The sequence below is a fragment of the Cornus florida genome, unplaced genomic scaffold (genome assembly GCF_030987335.1).
Source record: "Cornus florida cultivar Cherokee Brave unplaced genomic scaffold, ASM3098733v1 CherokeeBrave_3.0.0_Hap2_Chr03, whole genome shotgun sequence".
NCBI classification, from domain to species: Eukaryota; Viridiplantae; Streptophyta; class Magnoliopsida; order Cornales; family Cornaceae; genus Cornus; species Cornus florida.
This window is the reverse complement of record NW_026775573.1, coordinates 74200261-74216637: the sequence shown is the minus strand read 5'-3', so window position 1 is coordinate 74216637 and position 16377 is coordinate 74200261.

The following is a 16377-nucleotide window of genomic DNA, read 5'->3' as shown; positions in this document are numbered from 1 at the left end:
TTAACGAGGGAAAAGAAATTCTTGAATAATTTGACAGCAAATAAAGGACGAAGAATGAATATCCATGTGACTCAGATCAACACATGTATTTAGAGTGAAAAAATAAAAAAAAATAAAAAAAAATAAAAAAAAACACAGAGGAAGAAGAGTAGTAGACAGAGCAGCAAAGTTCATCTTACATTTCATTTTTCATGTACATAAAATGAATAGGCAAACGCCATGTTTACACCCTAAAAGTAAATTTTAATTCAGCCACATGGCATCAAATAATTTGGCAAAAATTCTTACTTCATGATAAGGCTTGAGCATGCTGACATGGAAGACTGGATGTATCTTCAACTTGGGTGGAAGCTCCACCATGTAGGAGACCTTGCCCATTCACTTGACAATGGGGAATGTGATCGGTTGATCAACTATACATCAACCTTCGCAATAGCACGAATCATGGTAAAATAGGGCTATTGGTCGGGTAAGTCGAACCACTGGGACTGCGCTAGTCTAAGGCAACCTAAATGTCTAAAATCATTCTAGAGTGATGAGGGGTTTATAAAGGGTTTGTGTGTTTGTCACTAAACTAAGAAATTAAAATGCATAAAACAATAGATTGCAATAAAATTGAAGAAGTGAGATACAAGTAGAAAAGACTAAGTAGATGAATCCACACTACACCCTAAGTACATGCTAGATTAGGTCTAAATTTTGGGGATAAATAGCATATATGCAATGGTCAAAAAATATGAAGCAACTCCGTTGCTTAATAATCATCAAGAAGTTCATTTAATCAAAACAAGAATGATCCATCAAAAGCTACCATAGTTGAACTACTTAAACTAAGGTGTAGAATCAAATACACTATCTCAAGCAAAAGACCATCAAGCTTTCAATGATTGGTGAAGCACATGAAGGTAGGAATCAAGTATAAACCATCAAAGGAGGTACCTAAGCAATGAAATATCAAGTTTCAAAATCAACATGCCTTAAAAAACATTCATAGTCTATATGTTCATTGTCACTATGAAAATAAAAGCAATAAGATTGATCCAAGAATCATCAAAGATATGACAATGAACTTACATCAACCATTTACACATTAAAATTCATTACAAGAGGGAATATGCTCTTAGACTATGAAACTACCATACATTATACATTATAGTCCCCAAAAGTATAGCCTAATCTAGAACATGATCAAAAGAGGAGGCTTCATCACCTCCCTAGAGAAGATTTAGTTACCCATAGGAGCAATAGAAGAAGGAAGAAGCTTGAAGACCTCCTCCATTTTCGTGCTCCCTTCTTCAAGCTTGAAGAACTCTCCCTCCTTGCTCTCTTCTCTCTCTTCTAATCTTGTAGAAATGTAGGATTCTGAAATGTGTGGCTCTTATCCCTCTTATCTACCACCAAATTAGGCCCTCTCTCTCCTCCAAAAACATCCCCAACCACCTCATAAAAGAGGGCCATCCAAAATTGGAAATTTTAGAGCACAAGTGGGCTGTCTCATGGAGCAAACTGCCAAAATTTCGAGTGCTCGAAATAGGGCCTCGAGCACTCGAATTTAGTGTAAAAAGCTCCATGCTTCACTTGCTCTGCCCAGACCTACTTTTGATGAAATGGCCATAACTTTGCGCTCTGAACTCCGAATGACAAACCGTTTAAATATTTGGAGAGCTGATTCAGAGCTTTAAAAACTTCATGTTTTGATGAAGACCCAAATCTCAAGTCTGGTTGGTCGAAAATGGGGAGAAAGGCAGTACTTCAGTGCTGCCAGGCAGTTCTGCGCACCTCTAGTAACAAGGCCATAACTCTCTGCTCCGAGCTCCGAATGATGAACCGTTTGAAGATTTAGAAAGCTAATTCAGAGCTCTAAATCTTTCATGTTATGATGGAAGTCCAGTTCTCAAGCTTTTAAGGTCAAAATGGTAAGCAAAGTTCAGGATCCACTGCTGATCTCGTGAAGCAATCTACCCTAATTTCGAGCACTCGAAATAAGGCCTCAAGCACTCAAAAATTGGCCAGAATGCCCTATGCTTGGTTTGCTCCGCCCGGACCTACTTTGGTAAAACGGCCATAACTTTGCGTTCTGAACTCCAAATGATGAACCGTTTGAAGATTTGGAAAGCTAATTCAGAGCTCTAAAAACTTCATGTTTTGGTAGAGATCCAATTCTCAAGGATGGTTGGTCAAAAATGAAGATCAAGGCAGAATTTCATTACTACCAGGCAGTTCTGCGCACCTCTGGTAACAAGGCCATAACTCTCTGCTCTGAGCTCTGAATGATGAACCGCTTAAAGATTTAGAAATTTGATTCAGAGCTCTAAATATGCCATTTTATAATGGAAGTCCAGTTCTCGAGTTTGCAAGGTCAAAATGGCTAGCAAAGTCCTGACTCCACTGCTGCCAGAAATTCAGAATTGTGCCTTTTGATGGCCAAAACTCCACAAAGCCTTGATTTTGCTCCTTTTTTGGCAAATGGACCTGAAAATATATACATACAGACAAATGAAGATAATCTACTTAAATAATCAAACGATGGACTTAACTAATGCAATTTAGGGCGCTTGAATATACAATATTCGGCGCTTATCACACCCCCAAACTTACATTTTGCTAGTCCCTTAGCAAAACTACAATGAAAAACTTAATGAAAAGACAACCATGGGCATGCTACTACAAAAATATCATCCATGGTAAAATGAGATAGATACATAGCTCAAATACAACTTGAAACAGACAAAAACTGGAGATGGGGTCATTGGGAAAACTACCTTGCATATATAAAGCATTGATACAAAAATTGGCTAAATACATTTCCACATACATGCATCAACATCATCATCCATATAAATAACTCAATTGTCATCTCTTAAATGGAAATCAACTCTACTTCAGTGAAAGTGAATTGGATTCTCAACATGCGGCTTTTACTTTCTTTTCCAATTCCAAGGCACAAGTTTTCAAATCATTGAATTCCCCTTTAAATGAGGTCCCTAAGGCATGATTTTATTTACAAGACAACTTTTGTTGCTTGTTGACAATTTATTGCAACTCATAAGCGAAACATAGAATGGTTGTGCAATGCTAAAGTCCCTTAAGCTTTCTAACCAACCTATGTAGCAAGCGTTAGGCCAACAACTCCCAAACTAGATGGCTTTAGGGTGTTAAGTGTAGAGACACTCCAAAGGTCTTAATAGCTCAAGTTGGAAAGGCTACAAACTCTAGCGAACCATGTTTATTACAATTTTTTTGAATGACCGTGCAATGTTTAAGTCCTTTAAGCTTTCTAACCAACCCTTGTAGCAAGCGTTAGGCCAACAACTCCCAAACCAGATGGCTTCAGGGTGTTTAGTGAAGAGACACTCCAAAGGGCTTAATAGCTCGAGTTGGAAAGGCTACGAACGTCAACTGGTCATTTTTTCTTTCTTTCTCAGTTTTTTTTTTATTTTTTTTATTTTTTTTATTATTTTTTTTTTTAGACAACTTAAATCATGCCAAAGATATTCATCTATTAGGTTCATCAAATCAGATCAACTAGGCCAAAGTCAAGGTCGATTAAGTTGCATGCCTCACAGTTAAGTTTCCAATGTGCATCTGTGCATTGTGAAGCTTAAAAGAGTGTCAAATCCAGCAAGAATCTAATTGAGACATTTATACAGACTAATTTGAATCAACATGATCATTTCAACTCAAATTTTTCTTTATTTTCAAAAATGTCCATTACTTCTATACACAAGGTATTAAACATATGCTTTGTCTCCGACAAGTTCCAAGTTATACTATCATTGCTTAGCAAAAATTATGAAACCAAAAATGCATAAATGCACCCCCAAACTTGAATGTCACATTGTCCTCAATGTGAGAAGACAAGTAAATCAAAATAAGAGTAAAAAGGGGGGAAAGGAACAATAATACCAAGTGGAGTGACGACGACGTAGATGTTCAGCCATGTGAGTGCGCAATGGCGTCCCCCAAACTTGGATATGAAGACCTATCAAAACACAACTAATGTACACAGGTAAAAGCATAGGTCTTGTAAGAAAAACCAAAACAGAAATTAAAACACTAACCTAAATTTTAGTGCAAGATAAAAAATCCAAACAAAAGACAAATGCTGACATTAGCCATAAGCGTAAAATGCAAAACAAAATAACGCCAAAAAATTTATTTATTTATTTAGTATTATTATTATTATTAGTACTATTAATTTCTGTAGGAAGACAGATGGTGGAAGATGCCGAGAGATGTGTGCATGCAGGAGGGGTGCCCGAGCATGGTGGTGTTGGGTTGTGGGTTTGGTTGGTTGATGTTGGGGTTGAGAGGAAGGATGGTGGAAGAGAGAGAAGTTGGTTTGCATGGTTGGCTGCGAGAGGTTGGTTTGTGGTTGATGGGGTGGTGTTGAAATACATGCATGGTTTATGGAGATGAGGTTGTGGGGTTGGTGTTTTGGGTTGCAGAGAGATATGCCGAGAGTGGTTGGTTTGGGGAATGGAGGTTGGTTGCTTGGGGGTGGTGTGTGCATGGTGTTGAGGGGGTGGTTGTGCTGTGGAGAGAGAGAAATGAGATGAGGAAGGTTGGTTTGGTGTTTGAAGCCGAGGGAGGGAAAGGAATGGAGAGAAGCCGAGAGGAAGGAGATGCATGAGGTTGGGAGGTTGGTTGTGAGGGCTCAGAATATGAGGATGGTGTATTGTGCTGCACACTTCGAGCACTTGAAATGGGACTTCGAGTGCTCGAAGTCTTGGCAGTGAGTGAGGGAAAGGTTGAAGGGGTGTAGATTGGTGATGGTGGGTTGTGGAATGAGAGAGAGTTGATGAGGGATGGTGGTGGCTTGCATGGTGTGCATGCATGGAGGTGTGCATGGGTGTGGGTGGTGTGCTTGAGGGCATGCATGGTGAGAGGTTGGTGGGTTGGAGTTGAGGTGGCCGAGAGTGAGAAGCCGAGAGTGGTAAGAGAGAGAGAGAGAAGGTTGAAGATGATGCCGAGAGGGTGGATGGTGTTGGAGAGGGTTGGTGCATGGAGTGGTTGATGAGATGGTTGTGAGGTGGTTGCTGCAAGTATGGAGGTCTTGGGTTTGCTGAGTGGTGAGAGAGAGAGGTGGAGTGGTGAGTTTAAAAGAGAGTGAGAGGCTAACTTCGAGTGCTCGAAAATGAGCCCGCGAGCACTCGAAATGAAGGCAGTGTCTCGGGTGTTTGGTGCAAGCAATTTCGAGCAATCGAAATGGTATTGCGAGTGCTCGAGATTTTGGCAGAGAGTGAGGGTTGGTTGGTGCATGGAGTTCGAGCACTCAAACCAGAATTTAGAGTGCTCTAAAATGGCTCAGAAGGTTACGGAAGTTGGGCTGAAAATTTGGAGCACTCCAAATGGGAGCTAGAGTGCTCTAAATGAAGGCAGTAGGCTTATGGAAGTTTGGTTCACAATTGGAGCAATCCAAATGGAAGATAGGGCGCTCCAAACTTGGGCAGTGAGCATGCAAAATTGGTGTGGTAATTTGGAGCAATCTGAATGGGATTTGGAGGGCACGAAATTGGCTCAGTAGCTTGGAAATGAATTGGCACTTGGAGATGGAATGTTTCAGCCAACTTGAATGCATGGATGATCTTGCATGGATGGATTGCCATGCATGGTGCTTCCAACCATCCATCCATCATGTAAGATTGCAACAAAGAAGTGCATGGAATGCATGCAACATAGAAATGCATGCAACATAAAAAAAAAAAAAATGCATGCAACATAGAAATGAATGGAATGCATGCAAGCAAGGTGTCTATGCATGCAAAAATGCAATATTGCATGGATGAACTTTCAACTTTTGAACTTCAATCCATTCTAATGCAAGGAGGGAAAATTGTCAAACTCTACACTTCATTGCAATGCATGGAAAATTTAGAAAAATTTTCAAATTGTGCAATTTTTTTTTTTTTTTTTTCAATGAGTGCATGGATGATTTCAAGAAGATTTCCCAACTTTTGCAACCTCACACAATGCATGGATGATTTTGAGAAAATTTTCAAACTTTGGAACATCTCTTCAATGCATGGATGAGATTAAGAACATTTCAACAATGCATTGAAGATGAGAGGTTATGCATGTGAGTGCCATGTCGAAAGTCCGAGAAAATTGCCTGATAGAGCCGGAAACTTCCGGGAATGAAAACAAGAGTTGAGAAGGTCTAAGAAGCCGGTCTAAAATTGTGGAACACAACTGAAGAGCATTCCAGGAAAATCAAATTTTTGGCTTTTCGAAACCATTTCCCAGAAAATTTCAAGGCTCAGGCAATTGAAAGGAGGGAAGCTTGGAAATTGAAAGAATTGCTTCCCATGAGTGCTAAATTTAGCGTCGATAGCTAGACGCACCGAGATCAGGTTAGTCCTCCTTACCCTATACCATGTCTCTCTAGAGATTCAAGCTTCCCTAAGTAAAAAAGTTCGTTTGGAAGCGGAAGAAAAAAAGCTTGAAGACAAAAGTTGGAAAGAGGTAATGGAAAGACCTCAATCCACTCTTCATCCTCAATGAAGTACTTTGGACTATGGGGCTGATTTGGATTATAGGAAGATGGAGTAGGTGAGAGTGCACCTAGCAAAGGCTTTTGAAGGGTCACATTGAGCACGGGAATGCTCGACAACTTATTCTTCAAAATTTCAACATCCTCCTCACACTTATCCAGCGGTTCAGGCTCAACAACTTGAGACAACTCAAGTGAGGGAATGGGATGAGATGCAAGCTCCCAAGAAAGAGATACATCTGATGTTGACCAAAGAAGAGAATGAATAGGTGGATGAATATTAAGCAAAGAATTCACCTCCGAAATGGAATTGTCAACATTAAAATCCTCACAATTGAAATGAGCCAAACAAGCTTTTAGAGGTTCCTCCATTGAAGGAGGTGCATCAAGCAAAGGATTATGTAGGGGCTGTTTTGGAGTAGGGTAGACAATCTCTACATTATTATTTTTCCCATTTTGAACCACAATTGCTTCATTTTGATGTGGGGCAACAATTTGATCTTCAACCACCATTTCATCATTTTCACATGTAATTACCACTTGATCATTCTCATAATGAAAGTTACTAGGAGTAATCTCATCATTCATAGAATTTTCTTTTGGATTGGCCATAAATTCAAATGAAAATGTTTCCTCCTCTTCATGATTTTTAGCATTAATCCTTTGTTGAATTTGAGATATTTGGTCATCTATCATTGCACTAACTTGGGACTGGTGATATGGTACCACTTGATTGATAGACTCTACTGTGGATTGCATGCTAGCAAGGGAAGCCAATAGTTGATTGTTGGAGTCCATCATTTGCGTGTGCATAGACTCCATCATTTGTTTGTTAGCAACAATTAGCTCATCCAATGGAGACGGTGGAAAAGGAGAAGAGGGCGGGAAAGAATGATCATTGGGTTGAAAAGGTTGCATATGAGATTGTGGGGTTGAATTTCCTATGTCATGCCACAAGAAGTTTTGTTGGTCTCCCCAACCCGAGTTGTAACCATTGAAGTATGGATCACTACCCGGTTCAAAGAAATTTTCATTTGGTTGCTCTAGATAAAAATCCGAAAATTGTCTCGTTGGAAGACAATCTCTTGTATGATGTGAATTACTAGAGCAAAAAGCACAAAACGCATGTGGTGCGTAGAATTGAGTTGGGAGATAATTATTCTCCATCTAGGAGTTAAACATCAACAACACACAACATAATCAACACAACAATTCTTTATCATCAACTCCACATACAATGATCCCTTTCTCCTCAATTATCAACAAGATAGGAAATAAATGGCCACGACAAGGACCGATGCTTTGCAATATAGTAAAGCAAAAATAGCCTCGACAAGGGCTTCACAAATAAATTAACTACTTCTAAGCTTAACACATGCACAATATCCACAATTCGAAACTAGAAGTCACGAGACTTACCTGGGGTCCTCTAGACTCACAATTTGCTAGTATTCCCACGGCGAGCTTCGAGTCCCTAGGATCTCACTTACAACACAAAGATGGTTAAAACACATAAGAAATATTCACAAAACACAATATGCACAATCAAGCTAAACTAACCCTAGAACTTTGGTCGCTAAACCGTTTGCAGTCCCCGGCAACGGCCCCAAAAATTGATCGGTTGATCAACTATACATCAACCTTCGCAATAGCACGAATCATTGTAAAATAGGGCTATTGGTCGGGTAAGTCGAACCACTGGGACTGCGCTAGTCTAAGGCAACCTAAATGTCTAGAATCATTCTAGAGTGATGAGGGGTTTATAAAGGGTTTGTGTGTTTGTCACTAAACTAAGAAATTAAAATGCATAAAACAATAGATTGCAATGAAATTGAAGAAGTGAGATACAAGTAGAAAAGACTAGGGAGATGAATCCACACTACACCCTAAGTACATGCAAGATTAGGTCTAAATTTTGGGGATAAATAGTATATATGCAATGGTCAAGAAATATGAAGCAACTCCGTTGCTTAATAATCATCAAGAAGTTCATTTAATCAAAACAAGAATGATCCATCAAAAGCTACCATAGTTGAACTACTTAAACTAAGGTGTAGAATCAAATACACTATCTCAAGCAAAAGACCATCAAGCTTTCAATCAAATGGTGAAGCACATGAAGGTAGGAATCAAGTATAAACCATCAAAGGAGGTACCTAAGCAATGGAATATTAAGTTTCAAAATCAACATGCCTTGAAAAACATTCATAGTCAATATTTTCATTGTCACTATGAAAATAAAAGCAATAAGATTGATCCAAGAATCATCAAAGATATGACAATGAACTTACATCAACCATTTACATATTAAAATTCATTACAAGAGGGAATATGCTCTTAGACTATGAAACTACCATACATTATATATTATAGTCCCCAAAAGTATAGCCTAATCTAGAACATGATCAAAAGAGGAGGCTTCATCACCTCCCTAGAGAAGATTTAGTTACCCATAGGAGCAATGGAAGAAGGAAGAAGCTTGAAGACCTCCTCCATTTTCGTGCTCCCTTCTTCAAGCTTGAAGAACTCTCCCTCCTTGTTCTCTTCTCTCTCCTCTAATCTTGTATAAATGTAGGATTCTGAAATGTGTGGCTCTTATCCCTCTTATCTACCACCAAACTAGGCTCTCTCTCTCCTCCAAAAACATCCCCAACCACCTCATAAAAGAGGGCCATCCAAAATTGGAAATTTCAGAGCACAAGTGGGCTGTCTCGTGGAGCAAACTGCCCAAATTTTGAGTGCTCGAAATAGGGCCTCGAGCACTCGAATTTAGTGTAAAAAGCTCCATGCTTCACTTGCTCCGCCCAGACCTACTTTGATGAAATGGCCATAACTTTGCGCTCTGAACTCCGAATGACGAACCGTTTAAAGATTTGGAGAGCTGATTCAGAGCTTTAAAAACTTCATGTTTTGATGAAGACCCAAATCTCAAGTCTGGTTGGTCGAAATTGGGGAGAAAGGCAGTACTTCAGTGCTCCCAGGCAGTTCTGTGCACCTCTAGTAACAAGGCCATAACTCTCTGCTCCGAGCTCCGAATAATGAACCGTTTGAAGATTTAGAAAGCTAATTCAGAGCTCTAAATCTTTTATGTTTTGATGGAAGTCCAGTTCTCAAGCTTTTAAGGTCAAAATGGTGAGCAAAGTTCAGGATCCACTGCTGATCTCGTGAAGCAATCTGCCCTAATTTCGAGCACTCGAAATAAGGCCTCGAGCACTCGAAAATTGGCCAGAATGCCCTATGCTTGGTTTGCTCCGCCCGTACCTACTTTGGTAAAATGGCCATAACTTTGCGCTCTGAACTCCAAATGATGAACCGTTTGAAGATTTGGAAAGCTAATTCAGAGCTCTAAAAACTTCATGTTTTGGTAGAGATCCAATTCTCAAGGATGGTTTGTCGAAAATGAAGATCAAGGCAGAATTTCATTACTACCAGGCAGTTCTGCGCACCTCTGGTAACAAGGCCATAACTCTCTGTTCTGAGCTCCGAATGATGAATCGCTTAAAGATTTGGAAAGCTAATTCAGAGCTCTAAATATGCCATTTTATAATGGAAGTCCAGTTCTCGAGTTTACAAGGTCAAAATGGCACGCAAAGTCCTAACTCCACTGCTGCCAGAAATTCAGAATTATGCCTTTTGATGGCCAAAACTCCACAAAGCCTTGATTTTGCTCCTTTTTTGGCAAATGGACCTTAAAATATATACATACAGACAAATGAAGATAATCTACTTTAATAATCAAACGATGGACTTAACTAATGCAATTTAGGGCGCTTGAATATACAATATTCGGCGCTTATCAGAATGGGCCCTTGTACTTCCTTACTAACCCTTATGCACCCTTCGTAAGGACTTAAACTGTTGGGGTAATAGCTTAACTTGGTATCCCATTATATACTCCACCTGCCTTCGCTTGGTGTCGGCCCACTTTTTCATCTTCTTTGCCGCCTTGTCAAGGTACGCCCTAGCCAAGTCGGTTTACTCGTGCCACCTCTTGGCAAACTTGTAGGCCGCCGGACTTTTACCATCACAAGTCGAAGCAATGGCGTTTGGTGTCATAGGCTGCCGTCCGGTAACAACCTCAAATGGATTGTGATTGGTAGCCTCATTCCGTTGCAAATTGTAAGAAAACTGTGCCACCCCAAGGAGTCTGGCCCAATCTCGCTGATTGGCACTTACATAGTGCCACAAGTATAGCTCCAGGAGAGCATTAATGCGCTACGTCTGCCCATCTGATTGGGGGTGGAAACTCGTAGAGAAGCTGAGATCCGTCCCCATCTTCTTGAAGAGCCCCGTCCAAAATCTACCCGTGAAACGCGGGTCTCTATCATTGACAATATTTTGCGGAACTCCCCAAAGCTTGACCACATGGTTAACAAACAACTCTGCTGCCCTCTCTACTGTGCAGTCTACTGGTGCGGGTATGAAGGTGGTATACTTGCTGAACCGATTTACCACCACTATAATGCTCCCGTAACCTTCTGACTTGGGCAAGCAAGTGATGAAATGCATAGAGACGCTCTCCCATGGTCTCTCTAGAATAGGCAATGGCTCCAGTAAGCTTGCAGGATGTTGTTGCTTAATCTTGTCTTGTTGGCACACAAGGCAAGTCCTCACATACGTCTCCACATCATCACGCATCCAAGGCCAATAGTAAAAATCTTCTAGGAGTGCTAGCGTGTCCCGCATACATGGGTGGCCAGCCCATTTGGTGTCATGACACTCTCGCATTAGCTCATTCCGTAAGTTGCCCCACCTGGGCACAAAGAGTCGGTCCCTTGTAGTGAGGAGTAAATCATCCCTTAGCCAAAAGCGCCAAGTCTTCCCTTCCTTAGCCAGCTGAATGAGGCTTTTGGCTAGAGGGTCGTGTTGCAACCCCTCTTTGATCTGCTCCATGAGAGGGTGCTGGAGCCGATTAATAGCTGCGAGCTCGGCCTTGCGACTAAGCACATCCGCCACAACATTGGCTTTGCCCGGCTTGTATTCAAAATGATAAGTGAACTCCACTAGAAAGTCCTGCCATCGAGCTTGCTTAAGGCTGAGCTTCTTCGGTGTCTGAAAGTAGCTGGTGGCAACATTATCTATTTTGATCACAAATTCTGCCCCGAGCAAGTAGTGTTTCCAAGTATGTAGGCAATGGATGACCGCCGTCATCTCTTTCTCCTGCACCGTATAGCGTCGCTCGGTGTCATTAAGCTTACGGCTCTCATAAGCTATGGGGTGTTCTTCCTGCATCAACAGGCCCCCAATAGTAAAGTCTGATGCATCAATGTGCACCTCATATGGCTTGGAGTGGTCGGGCAAGCTAAGTACCGGCTCCTCTGTAACTGCCCTCTTTAAGTCATCAAATTCCCCCTGGCATGACTCTGTCCAACTCCAAGCACGCGCCTTCTTGAGAAGGTCTGTCAATGGGGCTGCCCTGGCCGAGTAACCCTTGATAAAGCGGCGGTAGTAGTTGATAAGCCCAAGAAATGAGCGTAGCTCTGTCACCTTAGTGGGTGGCTTCCACTCTTGAATGGCCTTCACCTTTGCCTCATGCATCATCAGCTTGCCATCCCGTATCTTATGCCCTAGGAACAACACCTCCTCTTAGGCAAAAGAGCATTTCTCCGTCTTCACATATAGGTCGTTCTCCCGTAAGACATGGAAGACCGCCCTCAAGTGTTGCATGTACTCCTCTAGAGTGGTGCTATACACAATAATATCATCGAAGTACACCACCACAAAACGATCCAAGTAGGGATGAAAGAGCTTGTTTATCAAAGTACAAAAAGTAGCAGGGGCATTGGTGAGACCAAATGGCATAACAAGGAACTCATAAGAGCCATACTTCATCACACATATAGTCTTAGGCTCATCCCCGTCCGCTATCCGCACCTGGTAGTACCCCAAGCGCAAGTCTAGCTTAGTGAAGTAGCGTGCTCCACTGAGTTGATCAAAAAGATCGGCAATGAGAGATACGGGGTACTTGTTTTTGATAGTCACCTTGTTGAGCGCTAGGTAATCAATGCACATGCGCAAGGACCCATCCTTCTTCCTCTGGAACAACATCGGTGCGCCATATGGGGCCTTCGAGGGTCGAATGTAGCCCGCGTCTAATAACTCCTTAAGTTGCCTCCGTAACTCCTCCAACTCTAGGGGTGCCATCTGGCAGGGCACTAAAGCAGGGGGGTTAGAACACAGTTCCAACTTAATCTTATGATCCATCTCCCTCCTAGGTGGAAGCTTTTTGGGTAACTCCTTAGGAATCACATCCATGTACTCGTTTAGCATGGCTCGTATCTCCTTAGGCACCTCTTCTTATGGGGAAGGGACAAGCTCATCATCAGGTGTCTCCAGCAACGTAGCAAGGTAGCTAGTCTCTCCCTTCTTGAAGCTCTTCTTGAATTGCATAGCTAACTAGGCTTGGGCTTCCAACTTGGCACCTCGCTCTACCAGCACCATGCATGCTGTGTTGCCTTCCATGATACACATAGTGTTAGCAAAAGGAATGGGGAAGGTTCTCACCTTGTCTAAGAATTCCAACCCAAGTACTAGCTTAAAGTCGTCCATGGGTACCACTGATAGGTCCATGTGGCCACCCCACTCGCCAATGCATGCTTCGACGCCACGTGCCATGCCTTGTATAGCTTTTGCCGCCGAGTTGACTACCTTCATGGAGCCCCCTTCTTTGCTATACTTGAGGTCTAACCTCTTGGCCTCATCAATGCTCATAAAGTTGGGGATGCACCCGTGTCCACTAAAGCACGTGTGGGTGTCTCATTGATGCTCGCCTCCACAAACATTAGCCTCTTAGCCGCCGCCTTAGGGACTTCCATCTTAGCCTTGATGGCATTAAGGATTTGCAACAAACCCATCTGCGCCTTCTCTTGTTGATGCTCTTCATAGTGGCTTGTCATGGCATTGAGGGTCTTCTTCTTTGGGCAATCTCTCACCCAATGTGCCTCGTCATGTAGGAAGCACGAACCCTTGGGTTTGGATGTTCCATCCTTGTTATCCCTTCCCTCTTTACCACCATGGCCACTACTTGGCTTACGGGACCAATCCTTCTGTGGTGTAGCACCCTTGTCTCCCCTACCTTTGCCAACATTACACCCCCTGTCCTTGTCCTTGTCTTTGTCCTTCAGCTTGGACGAGGGGTTCTTCTTGGAGCTGAATTCAATAAAGGACTTTGCCTCTACAATAGCTGTGGCAAGGTCTTGCACGTTGCGCCACCTTAACTCCGTTTTGGCCCACAACTGCAATCCATCCATGAAAAAGAAAAGAGAGTCCTTATCAGATAGATTCGGGATCTCAAGAGTTAGGTTAGTGAATTCCTTCACATAGTCCTGAATCGACCCAACCTGTTTTAGCCTTCGGAGCCTGCTCTTGGCTTTGTCCTCGGCATTTTCAGGATAGAAATGCTTCTTAATTTCTCTTGTGAAATTAGCCCAAGTATCAATAGAAACTGTACCTTTGCCCATGTCACCATACTTTTTCCTCCACCATAGCATGGCATGGTCGGTGAGGTAAAGGGTCGCCGTGCATATCTTGATGGTCTCATCTGTCATGCCCATAGCCTCAAAGTACTGTTCCATACTGAAGAGGAAGTTCTCCAACTCCCTCGCTACTCGGTTCCCACCATAGCACTTAGGATTGGGAATGTCAACCTGGGGTGCTACTACCCTCGTAGTAACTGTGCCGGACGCCACTGCCCGCTTGCACAATGCCCAGTCCGCTCGCATTTCCTCCATTTGCTCGCGGAAGGTGCCAAGCTCCCAATCAACATAGCCACGTAGGGTGGCAAACTCGCCCAACATAAGTTCTTGAAGCGCTTGGAGCTCCTACCGAAAGTCACCACTTAGGGCATTGAGTGACCCTTTTACAGCATTCTGGACCTCAGCGTCCTCCGACTCCAGCTCGTCCATGCGCTGGTGAGCATCCTCAAGCTACCCCTTCACATTGGCCATGGATTCCTCCATGCTTGCCAAGCGTGCCTCAAAGCCCGCAACGATGTCTTTTGACCTAGCCCTCGTCCTCGATCCGATTGGAAAACGAGTATCATCCCTTCCACGCAGCTCCTCCTCTGGGACATTAACCACGTCTGAGTGCTCCGCCATAGCTTCCTCTATACAAGGTGTGACGCCTCACGACCTTAGCTCTGATACCAACTGTCATGGACTTGGACCTTTCCAAGCTCATATGCAGCCTTAGACACGTTCAAGCGCCCTTAAAGTGCTAAGTCAGCTTACCCGAGTGTGCTAGCTTAGTGAAGACTAAGGCTAGACAAGTGCTTTGCTTACAAGTGGGTATGTAGGAAGAGAGCTAAGCAAGTGAACAAGAGAGTTTGGGTGAAAGTATGAACACTTGTATTACTTGAGAGGAGAAGATTACAACTTGGTTGCTTGGTGAGGAGCAAATGAACTCCCACTTCCTATTTATAGGCCTTTGGCCCTTACAAGAATATTCTAGATGTGTACACAAATGTGTGGCCTAGAATAAGTGTCTAGAATCCTCCAAAGAACTATCTACACAATTCTAGAACTATATAAAATGTACAAGACAAGCCTAGAGAATTCTATACAACTCTACACAAGTCCAGAAAAGGCTAGACAACTCCACACTACTCTAGAGAATTCCGGAAAGTTCCATACTTGTGTAGAGAAGTCTAGAAAGCTCCGGTCCATGCAGACTCCATGTCATCGTTTGCGTGGTGCCTGCGTGGCGTAGCCTCTTGGTTGCGGGGCGTAACACAAAGCTTACTTTCGGAGACACCAATGAGTCAATGACATTAAAATTTGCCTTTAATAGAGTTAAAATTGTTATTTAAAACCTCATCGTTTATGCCTCAACAATGAATGCCACAAAGGGTACATTTGTAATCTGCATAATAGCAATTTTAGGTATTTGAATTTTACGTCTGCTCCGTTTATTTGGACATAAAATATTTTTCAAAAAATATATTTTTATTTTATAGTGTTTAAATTTTAGGTATTTAAATTTTACATTACATCATAAAGTTAATTTGGTCATTTCATACCGACCTAATGGATCCAGAGCTAACTTTTTTTAAATTCAGTAGTTTGTTTGTTTTTTTCCATTTTTTTTTTTTTTTTTTAGTAATTTTATACAAATTTTATTTGAAAGTACAGAGAAATTGTGATTTTAACCCAATGTCAGTTGTGAGAAGTAGGCCGTTATTGTTGGAAATTGAAGAGTTTTTTTTAAAACTTCTTAATTACATAAGTTTAATATTGAGCCTTTTTTATTTTGATTTTATTAGGCCTATTTATGTTGACCTGTTTATTTGGGTTATTTATGTGATTTATTGGGTCAATTTAATATGACGGTTACAAGACTTGGGATTTGCTGTATAAGCTGAGAGAAGAATTTTAGGTTTGACTCTTGTTTTGTTTCTTCACATTTTATTTTCCTTTATTTCCACTTATTTGCAATTTTAGGCAATAAGATGAGGACATTTAGCTGAGAGTTTGATGTTATATCTTGGAGATTTTGTGGTTCCATAGTATACAGGGACGCTACAAAGTCTTTGTAACATCATCCTTGCAGGTCTAGAATTTTCTTTATACTATTTTCATCATATGTTTATTTACTTTTATTTATTTCTTTTATGTTTATTATTTATTCTTTGTAATATTGGTAATCATATAATATTTGGTGGATTTTTCTATTTTCATCTCAGTGTGTAAAATTTGTGTTATTTACTCCATGCTGTTTAAAAGTGTGAAATTATATAATTGTGAAAAATATCTGTAACAATTATGAAACAGGTCTAGATGCATATACCTTCTCTGACATTGTATGTTACAAGTTAGTTGCTTTCAATAATAAGATTGGAAACTGGACATGCATGGCTCTGTAGCTAGTTAGAATCTAATGCAGAACAC